Consider the following 14,748-nt stretch of genomic DNA (forward strand, 5'->3'; position numbering starts at 1 on the left):
AATTCCTTTGCTTAGTCAAATGACCCATTTGAGTTGTTTTTTAATAGAAAATATGAATTTTTGTTTTTTTAATGAATGCTACTGAAAGCAGGGGTGTAGTTTTTAAAGATAAGGTCTTTGTGTGGCCCCAGTTTTTTTTTTTTTTTAAAAAAGACAAGGTTTTTGTGTGGCCCAGGCAGGCCTGGGAATCACTAAGCAATTCAGGCGGATCCTCCTCTATCTCTTACCCCAATGTGACAACTTAATGATCCCTATACACATTCAATAAAAATACTTATCGAATGGTTTGTGCAAATATTCGTATTGCCAAACTCGTATATCTGATCAATAGAACCAATAGCAATAGGTTATGACAGAATTACAATCTACATATGCACAAGCATGCAGACACAGGAACACACACACACACACACACACACACACACACACATCTCTAAGATGCACAGGGCCCTAAGTTTCACTCCTAGCACTGAAAACAGCAGCAGCAGCAGCAACAACAACAACAATGACAAAATCCCTAAGTTCCCAAAATGCTGAATCAGCAGATACAGAAAGGAAAACAATTAAATTCTAGAAATATATTCTACATGTTTCACAAAACTTAATATGCAACTTTCCTCCTTTAAGTAGAAAATACCAACACAGGTATTTCTTTTGGATAATATGCTCATAGTGATTAAGTGTATGGCCTATGTTTTCATTTCAATTAGCCAAATAAGCAGTAACTGGTTTTCTCCGCACCTCCTTATTTGGCTATTAGTAAAACTTTTTAAACCATCACTCTATCACTCAGCTCACTGTATCAGCAGATTCCTAAGTAACATCAATAAACTCTGCAGCAGAGATGCTGGCCAAAAAGGAAGTAATTCTCCTGTGGTATCCAATTGTGGAGAGATTCCTTGGTTCTCCAATGTCAGCATTCACCGGGGACAAACTGTCCCTTGAGGCCTTTCTCTGGGACAATCAGAATCTATACTGTATCCTGGTCCCAAAGGCTAGGTCAGTAAGCAATCTGAACATTGAAGGTCAGAAGGAGGAGGCAAGCATTAGATCCTTCAAATATACATCAGCCTCAGAAAGGCAAACAGATGGTGAAGGATCAAGGAGGGGAGAAACTAGTGTTTCCAGTCCCAACATAGGGGTATAGTAGGGCAGTCCTGTCTCAATCCAAATAGGCCAACTTCACATCTCCCCAGCTGGCTAAAAGAGATGCTCACAGAAACTCGTCCATTATCTATCCCAAGTGCATTGCTCAAAATTCATCTCCCTCCTCCACTAAACACCTGCTAACAGGAAAGTGCCCAGAATGTACCTCACATTCTAAGATCTGCACTGGGTATGAGGTTGTGGCTAGCAGATCCCTCTTCTGATACTCTACCTCATTGGCCCCATTGTGCTGTTTTGTTTTGACATCCTGCAATGAAAATGCACCATTGATATATCTGACTCCCCGTCGGACCTCATGTGTGTCCCAAATCCTTCATTCTGTGGGCAATCCTGACTTCATATACTTACTGGCAAAGAGTAAGAGCTGGCAGAATGTGCACAGTTTAACTTTGTCTGAGCCTTTTCACTTCATAATTGGAAGTCAAGTCAGGAAGATTAATGACTTAGAATTTTCATTACTTATTTACTCCATAGGTCTTGGCAAAAAAGATTTCAACATACATAACAAGAGAATAGAAAATAGAATATGATTTACACAGTAGCTAAGCTTACCCACAGATCTTGTGGATGTCAAAGTTGCAAAATGGAAGAAAATGATTACAATGATCAAAGTAGCCTCTGAGCAATTAGTTTAAGAAAATCGTTGAATTCCCAATTGTTGGTAGAGAACAACTCTTCAATTCACTAAATTCTGAGGAAGAAGCAATAGGTTCCCAGCCTGATTTTTTTCCTCTGTGCCTTCCAAAGTAGTTTAACACTGCATGTGGGAAAGATCATTTAAAATAAACCCCATTTTCATTTCTAAACAAAGCTCTTTAGAATCAGCTGTACCTTATGACGCTCTTGTTTAGCTTCTTAAGACTTTAATACATCCAGTCTCCTTACTTCAACCAGGCTTTGCACCAAGAGAGCAGGAAATTAACTTTGCACCTATAGGTGACTGTCCTTATCGGGTTGGTTTACCAGTTGAAGATTTCACCAACTTTGGAAAATGCTTATTAAAATATTGTGTTTGCAATGAAATCAACTGGAATTGAACTGGAGGCTTCCTACTCTTGGTGAGTATATGTAGTGTTGGAGGGTGCTAGGCAAGGTGTTGGGAGAGGAGAGTCATCAACAGTTCCTCCCTTTCTCTCTCTCTCTCTCTCTCTCTCTCTCTCTCTCTCTCTCTCCCCCTCCCTCCTCCCTCCCTCCCTCCCCCCCTCCCCCCTCTCTCCTTCTTTCTCTCTTATCTAGTGATGAGGGGGGACTGAGGAGATAAATGGTGGGAAAAAGAACTCACAGAGTAACAAATTCTAGCTGTAAGTGGATAGATATAATAATATACAGTAGACAGGTCAGACACTGCACAAAATGAAAATCTAATAAAAAATTAACATGTACAGGCTCCCCTCCCCCACTCTCCCATCTCTTGTTGAGATAGGGTCTTGCTAATATACATATATACATATATATATGTATATATATATCTGTCACTATTATTTCTTTAACAGTTATGCTTTAGTAGAGATGTTAAATAACCACGAGATGATCCAAAATATATGAAAAAATGTGTGTATATGTTCTGTGCAAAGGCTACATCACTTTATGTAGAGGACTTGAATGTCTATGAATTTTGATGTTCAGTGGGATCCTGAAACTTGTCTCCCATAGGCCATGAAAGACGACTATTCTAGTTTTCACTGCCATTGCTACACAAGGAGAGTGAAGTCAAAGAACTGACAGGTTCTTATCTTCTGCCTTGTGCCCTTTGACTGAAAGATGTGTTTCATGACTTACGGGAATCTGAATAATACAGGGTTATTTCAAACATGGACATGTATGGGAAAAATACTTGATTTATCCTTAAGGATTTCTAGGGGAATGCATTTTCATTTTGTTTTATTCCAAAGGTTTCAAACAAATCAGATGCTATTCCAAGTATTTCTGCCAAATATTCATAGGGCTTCCTTTAATGCTCTGGTCTGGTCTGCACTTAAACAGGTTTAAATAACCCCATATTAACTACTCTTTGTACCTCAGCCTGCACCATTTCCAACAGGATGCTGCCAGGTTTTAGGCACCTGAGTGAATCAGGATGAGGATATCTGACAACCGGCTTGGGATCAGGGTGGCAAGCCTTCTAAGGCCAATGCTGGACTTTCTTTCCTCTAGCTAGGCTTCACTTCCTAACTGCACCACAGGTCTCCAGAGAGCACCACAGGCTGGGACTAAGCATTCAAGACAGGAGCCTGGAGGGACACCTCAGATTCAAATGCCAAGACTTCTTTTAGGAGAGGCAATTAACATGGCAACTGAAACTTAGTTGCGTGCGTGCACACACACACACACACACACACACACACACACACACACACACAGCTTCATACCATACAGTGTTTAGTACCAGATAATATATCCCTGTTTTACTTTTTGTTATTAAGCTCTCCTTTCAACTAACAGGCAACATTCCCCTGCCCCAAGGCCATAATAATTTACCTGCATTCCATATGTCCACACTTTCTGAGCATTTATAAATATGTTCCTAGGACAGAGACTCCATTATCTGAACAGGAGAGAACCATGCTGTCCACACTCCAAGGCTTTTAAAGCTATACCCTAGGTGTCTCCAGTTCTGTGCCCCAACTCTTCTGTCTCTGCCCTTGACTGAGAGGGTAGTGGATTTGTCGGGTGGAGAGCCACTGTAAGTGACTAGCTGCTGCTGCTGCTGCTGCTGCTGCTGCTGCTGCTGTTGTGTTACGCTTGTAAGTAGCAGGTGGACCCAAATGAAAACAAAATAAAAGTTGACAACCAGTGTTGCCAAGGGCAACAGATCAAACTGGGCCTGATGTGGGTTTTAGCGCAGCATGCTCTGCTGTTAATTTCTAGTTATTTTTCTGTTCCTGTCACTTTTAGGCAGAATAGATAGAATAAAGCAGGCAGAGGAGAGGAAGCACAAAAGGAAATAAACGTGGGGCCGTTTTTGTTGCTAGTGTACTAATGGACTCCTGGGATTTAAAGCCTGGCACGGTGATGCTTGCATTCAATCCCAGCACTGGAGAGGCAGAGGTTTGAGTTTGAGTCTGGCTTGATCTACAGAGTGAGTTCCTGGACAGGGCTACAGACATAAACCTTACAAAGTAAAGCAAAGAGAACAACAAACAATACAGCCACTTGAGACTTAAATATGAATTCAAATCAGGTGCTAGGGATAGAACAAAAGCGAACACTGCTTCCTTCCCTTTCCTCAGCCGACTTCAGAATTCACCTAACACCCCACACCTCCACTCATCTGCTTTTATCTCAAGCCGCTCTGTCCAGTTTCGCAGATACCAGCACCACACAGATGCTTGGCACTTGAGCTGTGCCTGGACTGACATGCGCTGTACACGCAAACTCCCAAAGGTTCTTGGAAACTGAAAACGAAATAATTTCCTCTCATCTTAAAGTTGCTACTCTTTAAAACTCTTTTAACATCCATCAGATGATAGTTTCAGATATTTCATCAAATATGTGATTGGAGTCAATGCAAAATTGTGTCTGTTAGCGTTTGTATGTGGCTTCCAGGAAATTCCAAGTTCCACATGTGGTCTGCATTGTGCTTTATGGCTAGGTCTGGTCTGGCATTCAAGGATTGCCTCTGCCTTTGGCTCAAACGTGGCAGGGCATGGAGACCACATCACATGAGAACAGTCTGAATGTTACTCATGGCTGCTCCCTTTCCTTTCCATGAACTTTATGCTCCAGCCCTGCCACACTGTCCCATGTGTCTGAGGCAACCGTCTTCCACTGACCCACCTGGACATTCCTTTATCCTTCAAAGCACACTGCAGCTACCCCCACACACTGCCCCTTCTATCGTTACTGTCTTTACTTCAGAAGTTTTGAATCTATCAGTGTACACTATACATTGTCATGCGTTTATCTGTAGGCCACATCTTCCACTTGGGCTGCAATCTTTTGGGCATGAGGAACCATATCTTAGTTATACCTTGTCACACTGGTACCTGGTTGGCCCTCAAAATATAAAAATACATGAAATGGGGAGGAAAATGAAGTTCCTACTATATTACATTGAGAAATTTCATCTAACTGAAACGTATGTTAGGTATCAGCCCCAACTCCATAAAGGAACCATGAGGATATGACCTCTTGGGGTTTCCTTTCTGTCCAGTATTCACTGTGCTGCACTTCCTTTACTCACAGCCCACAGGACTGTTGTTTACAAAAAAGGAAATATATAAGCCACAAAATTCTAAATACACTAAGAACGAAATCTTGGCTGGCTGACGCCAAGCATTTATGGAGCTGAATCGGAGGAAGAACAGTAAGATGGGGCTGGGATGATGGCCCCACCCCCCTCCCCCAGGTCTCACCCCACCCCCCAAGGAAGCCACTATACCCAAATGAAAACAGTGCTGCGTCCCAAATTTACATGGCTCCTTGCTGTAACTGCCAGTTGTGAATGCTAACAGCAGAGATAAGGCACCTGGAACAGCAAAAACACAGCAGTCCTAGATAAACTCACTCAGAATAGCAATTATGAAACACGATATGAAGTAGAAGAATATTTCTTGGGACCTCCTTCATCCTGTCACATGTGCAAAATGTGTTCTTTTGAGATGAAAGTCTAAGGGTTAAGGACTGTACCTTTGCTCTGGAGAACTGCCTACGTTGGCGGTCCTCAACCTTCCTAACGCTGTAACCCTCTAATTCAGTTCCTTGTGTTGGCCCTCAACCATCAAATTATTTTCATTGCTACTTCATAACTGTAATTTTGCTACTGTTAGGAATCGTAATGTAAATAATTTTGGAGACAGAGGTTTGCCAAAGGGGTCACGACCCACGGCTTGAGAACCACTGCTCTACGTCATCGTGGCCAATGGCTTTTAGCAGCATTCTGCCAGCTCTATCACTTCAGAATGACACACCCTGATACCTGCTACCGAGCTAAGGGAAATGTTAGTTATTGCAAACTCCACTAGAACTGCTTCCCAACTTCCAGCTTTTCAAATGCCTCACCATCGTCCCTGATATTCTCAGTAGCTTCTAGGGGAGCCTCATTTGAAATCTAGCTGCACAGTGAGAAAGCCTCTTTTTATTTCAAATCTAGCCTTGGGTTTTGAAAACAGAAACTCTTTCACCTCTGGGCACAACAAGCTTTTGTGCTGGGGAAGGGCCTCATGCTGCCTCCCTGAGGATCTTGTTTCTATGATGCATCTGTAGAAGTCCCTCACTGCAGTGTATCACTGACCAACACTATACCCGTGAAGACAGGGCTCCTCTATGTTCACTTCTTCCTTTCACACACATTAAAGATGATTGGAGTCGTCTTGACTATCCAGAAGTGGGAGAGTGCTGATTAGCTGACTGTGTTCTTAAAGTTAGCTAGATTAGGATGGTTTGTGTTAGCATTCTGTCTAAGTTCTATCCCCACAGATACCTGGCAACAGCCAGGCATACCTGACACTATAAAAGGGGCTGCTTGCCCCCTCCTCACTCTCTTGCTCTCTCTTGCTTCCCCTCTTCCCATTTGTCCCTTGTCTTCCCATTCCCTTCCCCCTTTCTCTCCATGTGCTCATGGCTAGCCTCTACTCTTCTATTTCCCTACCCGCTTCTCTCCCTCCCTCTTAACTCCCTTCCCCATGCCCTTAATAAACTCTATTCTATACTATACTGTCCTGTGGCTGGTCCCTCAGGGGGAAGGGATGTCTCAGCACGGGTGCGCAGAGGCACCCCCTTCCCCACATCTCACCACACCTCCATAGAACATAATCCCCCCTCTCTTTATCTTTTTATAAATTCAACATTGGTGCAGAAACTCGGGACATATCCTCTCTTTATCTTTTTATAAACACACAAGTTTAAGTCTTTGGGATTCCCAAAGGTCTTGTCTAATGTCCTATTTCTTAGATGGTATGATCCTATATTACGATGGGAACAATGGGAACAATAGCTGTGTTTTCACTTACTTAGTCTTTCACAGCACTGTTACTACTTGATTCTTTAGATTCATACCCGGATATGAACTTGGGTCACTTCTAACCTCCCCACAGTTGATCTCACACTCCAGTCATTTACACCAAAGCAACCTTGGCTCTTTCTGCTCTTATACTTCATATCCAGTCCAGAATGATGGACAGGAGCAGAGGTATTGACCACATGTTCTATCTCCATATTAGAAGGAGTGATGTGGAAGAAGTAAAGAATTGCTAGAATGCTTCCAAAGTTCTGTCCTGAGGAAAGGAAGGACACTGATAGGAAAGACAGGAGCAATGAGGTATTAGGGGAGAGCGTGGGGTGGGTGAGTCATTGCTTACATGAGTTCAAAGGGACTGGCTATTTGTGGAAGTTTGTTTGTCTTGTTTAGGTAAGGCTCTCAATTTGAGCAATGCCAGGGACAGGAGTTTAGCCCAACCCTATTTTAATTCTAGGGTGAGTTTTATGAGGCTTTTTTTTTTAATATTATGGTTTGTCCTTTCAACCTCGACAGAAGACTGGAGTAATAGGAAATGTGAAACTTCTAGAAGACTTTTAAGTAATTTGAAACATTTTGGGAAATCGAAGATGTGAATTCTGGATGGTTATCTGACTGTACTGAGGATGACTAGTCTAAGCAGGGAGTAGGTATGTGGTAGTCGGAAATGCTTGGGCCCATTCGGAGAAGGTATCAATGATAAACACACACACACACACACACACACACACACACACACACACACACAATACATGGCTGTCAGGAGGCCTTGAATTTGGTGAGATGAAAACTTTGATATTGAGGTTTGATATAGAGCTATGCTTTTTGGTAAGTATCATAGGTGTCTGTCAAGGCTCTATGGATCTGTCGGTCTCTGAAATGGATAATACTTTTTTATCCATAATTTTGTAGGATGGAAAATTAGAGTCTGATAAGATAGATGAAACAAAGGTTATATGAGTGAGAAAACTTGGGTGAGGGGGTGTTAGCATTCTGTTTAAGCTCCACCCCCCACAGATACCTGGCAACAGCCAGGTATGCCTGACAGTATAAAAGAGGCTTCTTGCCCCCTCCTCACTCTCTAGTTCTCTTCCTCTCTTATTTTCTCTTTCTCTCTTATCCTTTCCTCCTTTTGTCCCTTCTCTCCTCCTTCCCCTCCCCCCTCCATGTGCTTAGGGCTGGCTTCTACTCCTCTACTTCTCTACTCCCCCTCACCTCTGCCTTTCTCTGCCCCTACTACCTTCTTAACTCCCCTTTCCATGCCCTGAGTAAACTCTATTCTATACTACAGGGTCGCGTGGCTGGTCCCTCAGGGGGAGGGAATGCCTCAGCATGGGTGCACAGAGGAGCCTGCTTCCCCCACACCTCCCAAGAACATATTCCCACTCTCCTTATGTTTTTATAAATACATCAGGGGGTAAGAGGGGGACTGTGATAGGCAAGAAGAGAGAGAGAGGGCAGATGAAGGTCTGAGCATGGGGGAGTTATTTCTTATGCTAGTTCATCAGTGTGTTCTGTTTTGAGAGAGATGTATTTTTTGGTCTTTTTCATGGATCATGGCTGCAATGGACAGAAAAAGGATCCAAAAGGTCCTGGACAAGGGAGATGGTGATTGGGGTTTCCTTTGGGTGAGGAAGGCTCTTTCCCCCCACATTAGAATATTTAAATGAATTATTTTATATGCATATTTTGAGTATGGATATATATGAACAGAAAGATCCTTAGCTAGCATTAGGGCTTGTTTAAAGGTGGTGAGTTTGGCTTGTTGGGAAATGGTACCTAGGGCTAGAAGGTTGGCTTTGATGAGGGTGTATGTTGTGGGAGTTAGGGTGGCCCTGGATGATGACATAATCAGAGGCATAAGGGGGTGCTTTTAGGGAGCCCCTGTCTATAAACCAATCTGGGACTTGTGGGTCTGTAAGTGAGGTGACTGAATTGTGCATGAAGGGATTGAGAGAACGGCTTACTATCTGTGCATGAATGCCAAGGTACTTGGGGCATGGGAGTCATGCGGGCTGGAAGGACAATGGCAGGATGAAGCTATTGCATGGTTCCAAGGAGATATTAGAGTCAAGGAGAGAGGCATGGAAGGTTTGGACCTGGGAGGCTCGGTGACTGAGATCTTTGAGAGAATTGCAGGAGTCAATAGTTATTAGATATGTGAGGAAATTTTGTTGGCTTCTGAGAAGATCAAGGCAGCATCGGTGTAGGCTGGACGGCCATTCATTTGTAACAAGAGCTAACTGTCTAGAACAGTGGTTCTCAACTTGTGGGTCTCGACCTCTTTGGGGCTGGACCAACTCTTTCCTAGGGGTTGTATATCAAACATCACAAATATCAGATATTTACATTATGATTCTGAACAGTAGCAAAATAACAGCTAGGAAGTAGCAACAAAAATGATTTTATGGTTGGGGGGTCACCACAACATGAAGAACTGCAATAAAAAGTCATAGCATCAGGAAGGGTTTAGACTGGTTGAGACTGATATGGGACAGGATTGTACGTATCTCCCACTCATGAGTAAATGAAGGCTAGGGTCTGGCCCTGGTTAGCATGGAGGGACAGAAAGAAGGATTTGGAAGGACTGGGTAGTGATAAGGTGCATGCTTTAGCTAAGGCCTGGTTCAGTGCTTGAATGGGATTTGAGGAGGGAGCAAGGGGAGGCTCTTCTGAAGAGCCCTTAGTAGCCTCAAATAGGAGTTGGGCAATGAGAAAGAAATTGGAGATCCAGTATGAAAAGACCTAACAGGGATCACAGCAACCTCTCTGTGGCTGCAGTGAGAGAGTTCGGGGGTCAGTGTCCTTATTCAGTGTGCTGGACAGTTTTATGTCAATCTGACACAGTTATAGCCAGTCATTTGAGAGGCAGGAACTTTGAGTGAGAAAATGCCTCCATAAGATTGGTTTGTGGGCAAGCATGTAAGGCATTTTCTTAACTAGTGATTGATGGGAGAGGGCCCAGTACATTGTGGGTGGGGCAACCCTTGGGCTGGTGGTCCTGGGTTCTAATAAAGCAGGCTGAGCAAGCCATGAGGAGCAAGTCAGTAAGCTTTCTGTATGACAGTGGTTCTCAACACACACACACACACATAAACACACATGCACAAATATATGGATAAGATATGAATATATGGATATATGAATATATAGTTATTCACATACATGAAAATTTCATAGTAAAAACGAAGAGAAAATTGCCATTCACAGCTTTGTTGTTCTAGTATCACTTCTGATTTCTCTACAGTCTGACAGGATGTAGTTACCTGGACCTAAATCTTCCAGCCACTGTGTGGGAGCAGACTTTCTCTGTACTTAAGCATTTATCTCCCTCCTAGCACACAGGCTCATCTCTGATGAGTCTGTTATGTAAGTTCAAACCAGAAAGACTTCCAGTAGAGTTAGAGAAAGGATTAGACTTACTATGTTGTTGATTTAATCAAGCCGGAAGGCCACCTGGAGGAATTTGGATGTAATAATGAAAACAGGTTTGGGGCAAAGGAGACTACTTTTCCAAAGACAAAGGCAGTAACTGTAGAGTTGAGGAGGACATCTGTCTTCCATCGATCACAAGGCAAGTTTGCTTGCTTTGCTTGATTCTCTCATCCGTTCATCCCCCTTCCCCCCTCTGGCCTGCTATGTGGTCACACAGAACACAGCTTGAGTCCCATGTAGAATGATCACTGTCTGCTTTTCTCTCCATTGCTAGGCTCTAAGATCACTGAAGTTCGGTCCTTATCTTTTGCCTCATCTGAGCACTTGTGCTTGATGTAGGGTGCTGTTATCAAACTTCTCCAGGTCATATCAGCTCTCCTCCATGTTACTGTCGATGTGTATTTCTTAACCTGTCTGTGCTTTCATTTCAGTGACAGAGAGAAGCTACAGTAGTACAAGTCTAGATGTGAAGATTAGCTAGCTAGTCACATGGTAATTAAGCCATGTCAGTGTCTGGTTAAGCATCTCTACCTCTGAAAACTCCAAATCTTAGATCTTCCAAAATCTGACGTATTTCGGAGCACCAGCATGATGTCACAAACAGAAAATTCCACAGGGACCACAGATGACAGTTCAAAGTCAAAAAAGTGTAGGCACAGAACACAGAATTTATTTAGCTTTCCCAAGGGGGTAAATGTTCTTTGTCCCCCTTAGCTGAAATACATAAGCTTTTTTCATGTACAAAATTACTTACAGCATTGCATAAAGTACCATCCAACTATGTGTATAAAGTGCATATGGAGCAAATGAATTTCATGTTCACAATGAATCATCACGATATCTCTTGTATATGCAAACATTCTACCCCCAAAAATCCAAAATATGAAATTTCTGGTCTCAAGAACTTGGATAAGGGGTTTATGCTGTTAGCTGCTAAAAAACAAACAAACAAACAAATAAACACCCAGTAAGTATTATGTACTACTGCCACACGGTGAGCCAAAGGGAACCCAGGTTGCAAGAGAAAGAAGGAAATAAACAGGTTTCATAACATGGTTCTTAGTGATCTATAGTCAGTCACAGGAAATGTAGCCTGGAACTGAAGCTTCTGGGTCTGAACTGAGAAGGAGGGTGGCTTGGTGTGATACTTTATCTTTCCTACTGCCTCAAAATTGGGACCAATGAGCAAACTGGGTCCTGGGGCTTGAGACATTTCGAACCTCAACTGTGGTGATAGAATTTGGCTGTGAAGTAGTGACACAAGGGTGGCAGTCCCTACCGCTAGTCCCTACCTGTCCCCAAGCCCTGCCTTTCCATCTCTTGAACTGGTAGAAGTGGCATCATGTCTTAGTGTCGCTCTCCTCTTCTCCCTAGAGTAGTACTATTTTTCAGATATATTAAGTTGCCACTGAAAGTTAATTCTCTAATATCACTATAAAGCACATATACATCACTGTACAACCAGTGTCCTTGCCAAATACCCTTAAATCTTACAATGTATATTTACAATGTATACACAATGCAATTCACTTGCAGTGAATTAATATAATATTTGAACTTTTAAAGATAGTTATTTTTTGGGATGAGAGAATTGCTACAAAACACAAACTTTCATACTGAAAGGATCAACCATGTTAATTAAAAAATGTTCAGTCTTGAGGCTTAATATAACTACAGGAGCCATGTCAGAGTCTAGACACAGATCTACCACAGAATTTATTCGGCATCTCTAAGGGGCAGAAAAGGCACCCAGACACTTAGCTGCAATATACAATTTTTCCACATGCATAATTATCCAAAGCATTGCATAAAATTACCTTCCAATTATGTGTATAATGTCCATGTTTGTCTTATTTATTTCTAGATAATTTTGTAAGTTCCTAAGATGACTTATGAGGTACAATAATGTTGTAAATGTTATAGTTTGATAGATTACAGAGCAGGAATTGAATTTATTCTAAAAAAAAACGAAAGACTCCTTAAAAGGCTTACTTATCAAAATAGGTAAAAATGAAATAGAAAAGGACTAGAAATAAATAAAAATAAAAATCAACAATGCCTCTTGAGAAATCAAAGTAGCATAACTCAAACATTCATGGCAATGAACTTGATAAATTGCTCACTATATAATATGGAAATATCTACATTTTTTTTTATCTATCTGTGACATACGGTGGAACGGGTAATTATTCTCAGAATATAAAACTTCCAAGAAAATGCAGTGGGTGTTACAGAGCCTACTGAATATGTGTAATTAACTACACATTTCAAAGTTACATTTCTCAAAATATAGTAACTCAGGACTGTTGAAATGCAATACAATGGGATGTTGGCAACTTATATAGAGACCAGAAATTACGTTTTTAAGAGCAATTTCTCAGAAACAAAAATCAAAGTGTTTATATTTCAGTGGATAACAAACGTCTGTTGGCATATCCTCCTTATCCTCCTGTTCCCTCTGGTATTGGATACAAGACTGAAGTAGCATGTGATCTCCTGACCCCTTCCCAGAACTGTTACTGTCTCCATTCTTCTAAGGTATAATCTCATTTACTACTTGAGTTCCAGTGTGGTTAAAACAATGTAATGAAGTTCACCCCTGTCTAGCTAGTATTGGGTAGATGTAGCAACCACCGGAATCTACCAAGTACCAGAAAGGTCACAAGTGTTTGTAAGAATGTAAAGGTTAAGTGCTAATAGTTTGAGCATGACATTACATTTGTCAGATTCTGAGCTCACTGAACAGACAGGAAGGACAAGGGACTCTTTTCCTATCTTCTGCTATCTTGCTAGCCAATATTCCTTTCCAGGCCCACATGCTTGTGTTTTAGGGAGGCCCAGAAGGCAAAACTCCTGGTTTAGTCTGAAAGCCAAGGTTTCCTGAAGTTTCAGTTTCGAGACCCAGATTTTAAAAAGCCAGCAGTGGTGTGCTTGCTTGCGTTTGTTCACACCACATCACTTGTGTGGAGGATAAACCCATAGCCTCTTGTCTGTTCTATTTTCCCCTTTTACTCAGCGTTCCTATCACAAAAATACTCTTTGAACAGAGATGCTGACAGTCTCTAGGAGAGCACATGTCCCTGGGCAGCACGTTATGAGAGCCGAGAAAGGGGAATGAAGAGGTACACTAAGGTCTGAGTGAGGGGCCTGCACTGGGGGTTCTGGGGGTGTGTGTGATGGTATATAAGACCGTCCTCATCTTTCATGATTTAAAGCATTTTCTGCATCTTTACTCCAAACTGAATTAGGAAACCCATGTCTGGTATTCAAACTCATCTTTAACACATTTTTACAAAGAAAAAGAGATGGAAGAGGGAAAGACGGTCTTCAAAAAGTAGAATCGCAGTTACTTAAAGTTTTAAATGAAGGGCAACACTTTGAGCTATGTGTCCTCTGACTCCCAGAAGTCTCCCCAGGCTACCACTTAACAGCATGGTACCCTAAAATGCTTCAGTGAATGTTTTGTTTCAAGATTAGATCAGTTTAAGGTGAGGTACCAGATCTGAGAGCCGGTAGCATCTCTTAAGCAGAAAATTGTTAAAACTGAACTTAGGAGGGAGAAGAGGGAGTCCCAGGCTTGACACAGGTCAAGTGCCCAAGGGGTGCGCAGGGGATCCGAAGCTAGGTCGCGCGGGTTTACATGGTGCGTGGACCTAGGTCGCGCGGTCCCGTCCCCCCACCCACAGTACACACACAGGACGCGCAGAGAGGCAGCCCGAGGGCACCGAGTCGGCGAGCAGGGCTAGGGTGCTGCTTACCGTGACAGCTGAGGGGTGGTTGTGCAGAGAAGCGGGGAGGCTGTGCTGAGATGCGCGGGGCTGAGCGGAGACGCCAGGAGGGGTTGGGGGGAGAGCCAAGAAGTGCGGGGCTGAGTGTAGATGAGCCGGGCTGAGCCGAAGCGCTCAGGAATGAGGAATGAGCAGAGATCTGCGGTTGGCGCCTCTGGGCTGGGCCGGCCTCGAGGCGAGGACGTGGGCTAAAGGAGGAAGTGCTGTGAGCCCTGCCCACCACGCGTCGACTCTCTGGGCCTTACACCGAAGTGCTAGCTAGCAGAGCCTTGGAGGAGAGGAGACAGACACCAAGCCCTGCCTAAGACTCAGCAAGTTTGGCGAGCTTGGACTGTTTTTTTTCCAACAACAGAGTTTACCAGTTGCTAACACCTGCAGGCAGTTAGGGGCTGGGACGTTGTT

The 14,748-nt window shown here is 42.9% G+C and overlaps 1 protein-coding gene across 1 annotated transcript in view; it reads right to left on the reverse strand.

Annotated features, from left to right (window-relative positions):
* Window positions 1-14,450, reverse strand: part of Apbb1ip (amyloid beta precursor protein binding family B member 1 interacting protein) — an 89,303-nt gene extending 74,853 nt beyond the window's left edge. The window contains exon 1 of the mRNA XM_032885099.1: window positions 14,317-14,450. The gene's annotated coding sequence lies outside the window, so the exon portion shown is untranslated. The remainder of the gene's footprint in view (window positions 1-14,316) is intronic.
* Window positions 14,451-14,748: the final 298 nt, after the last annotated feature.

Source organism: Rattus rattus, chromosome 14 (genome assembly GCF_011064425.1).
Source record: "Rattus rattus isolate New Zealand chromosome 14, Rrattus_CSIRO_v1, whole genome shotgun sequence".
Lineage (NCBI taxonomy): Eukaryota > Metazoa > Chordata > Mammalia > Rodentia > Muridae > Rattus > Rattus rattus.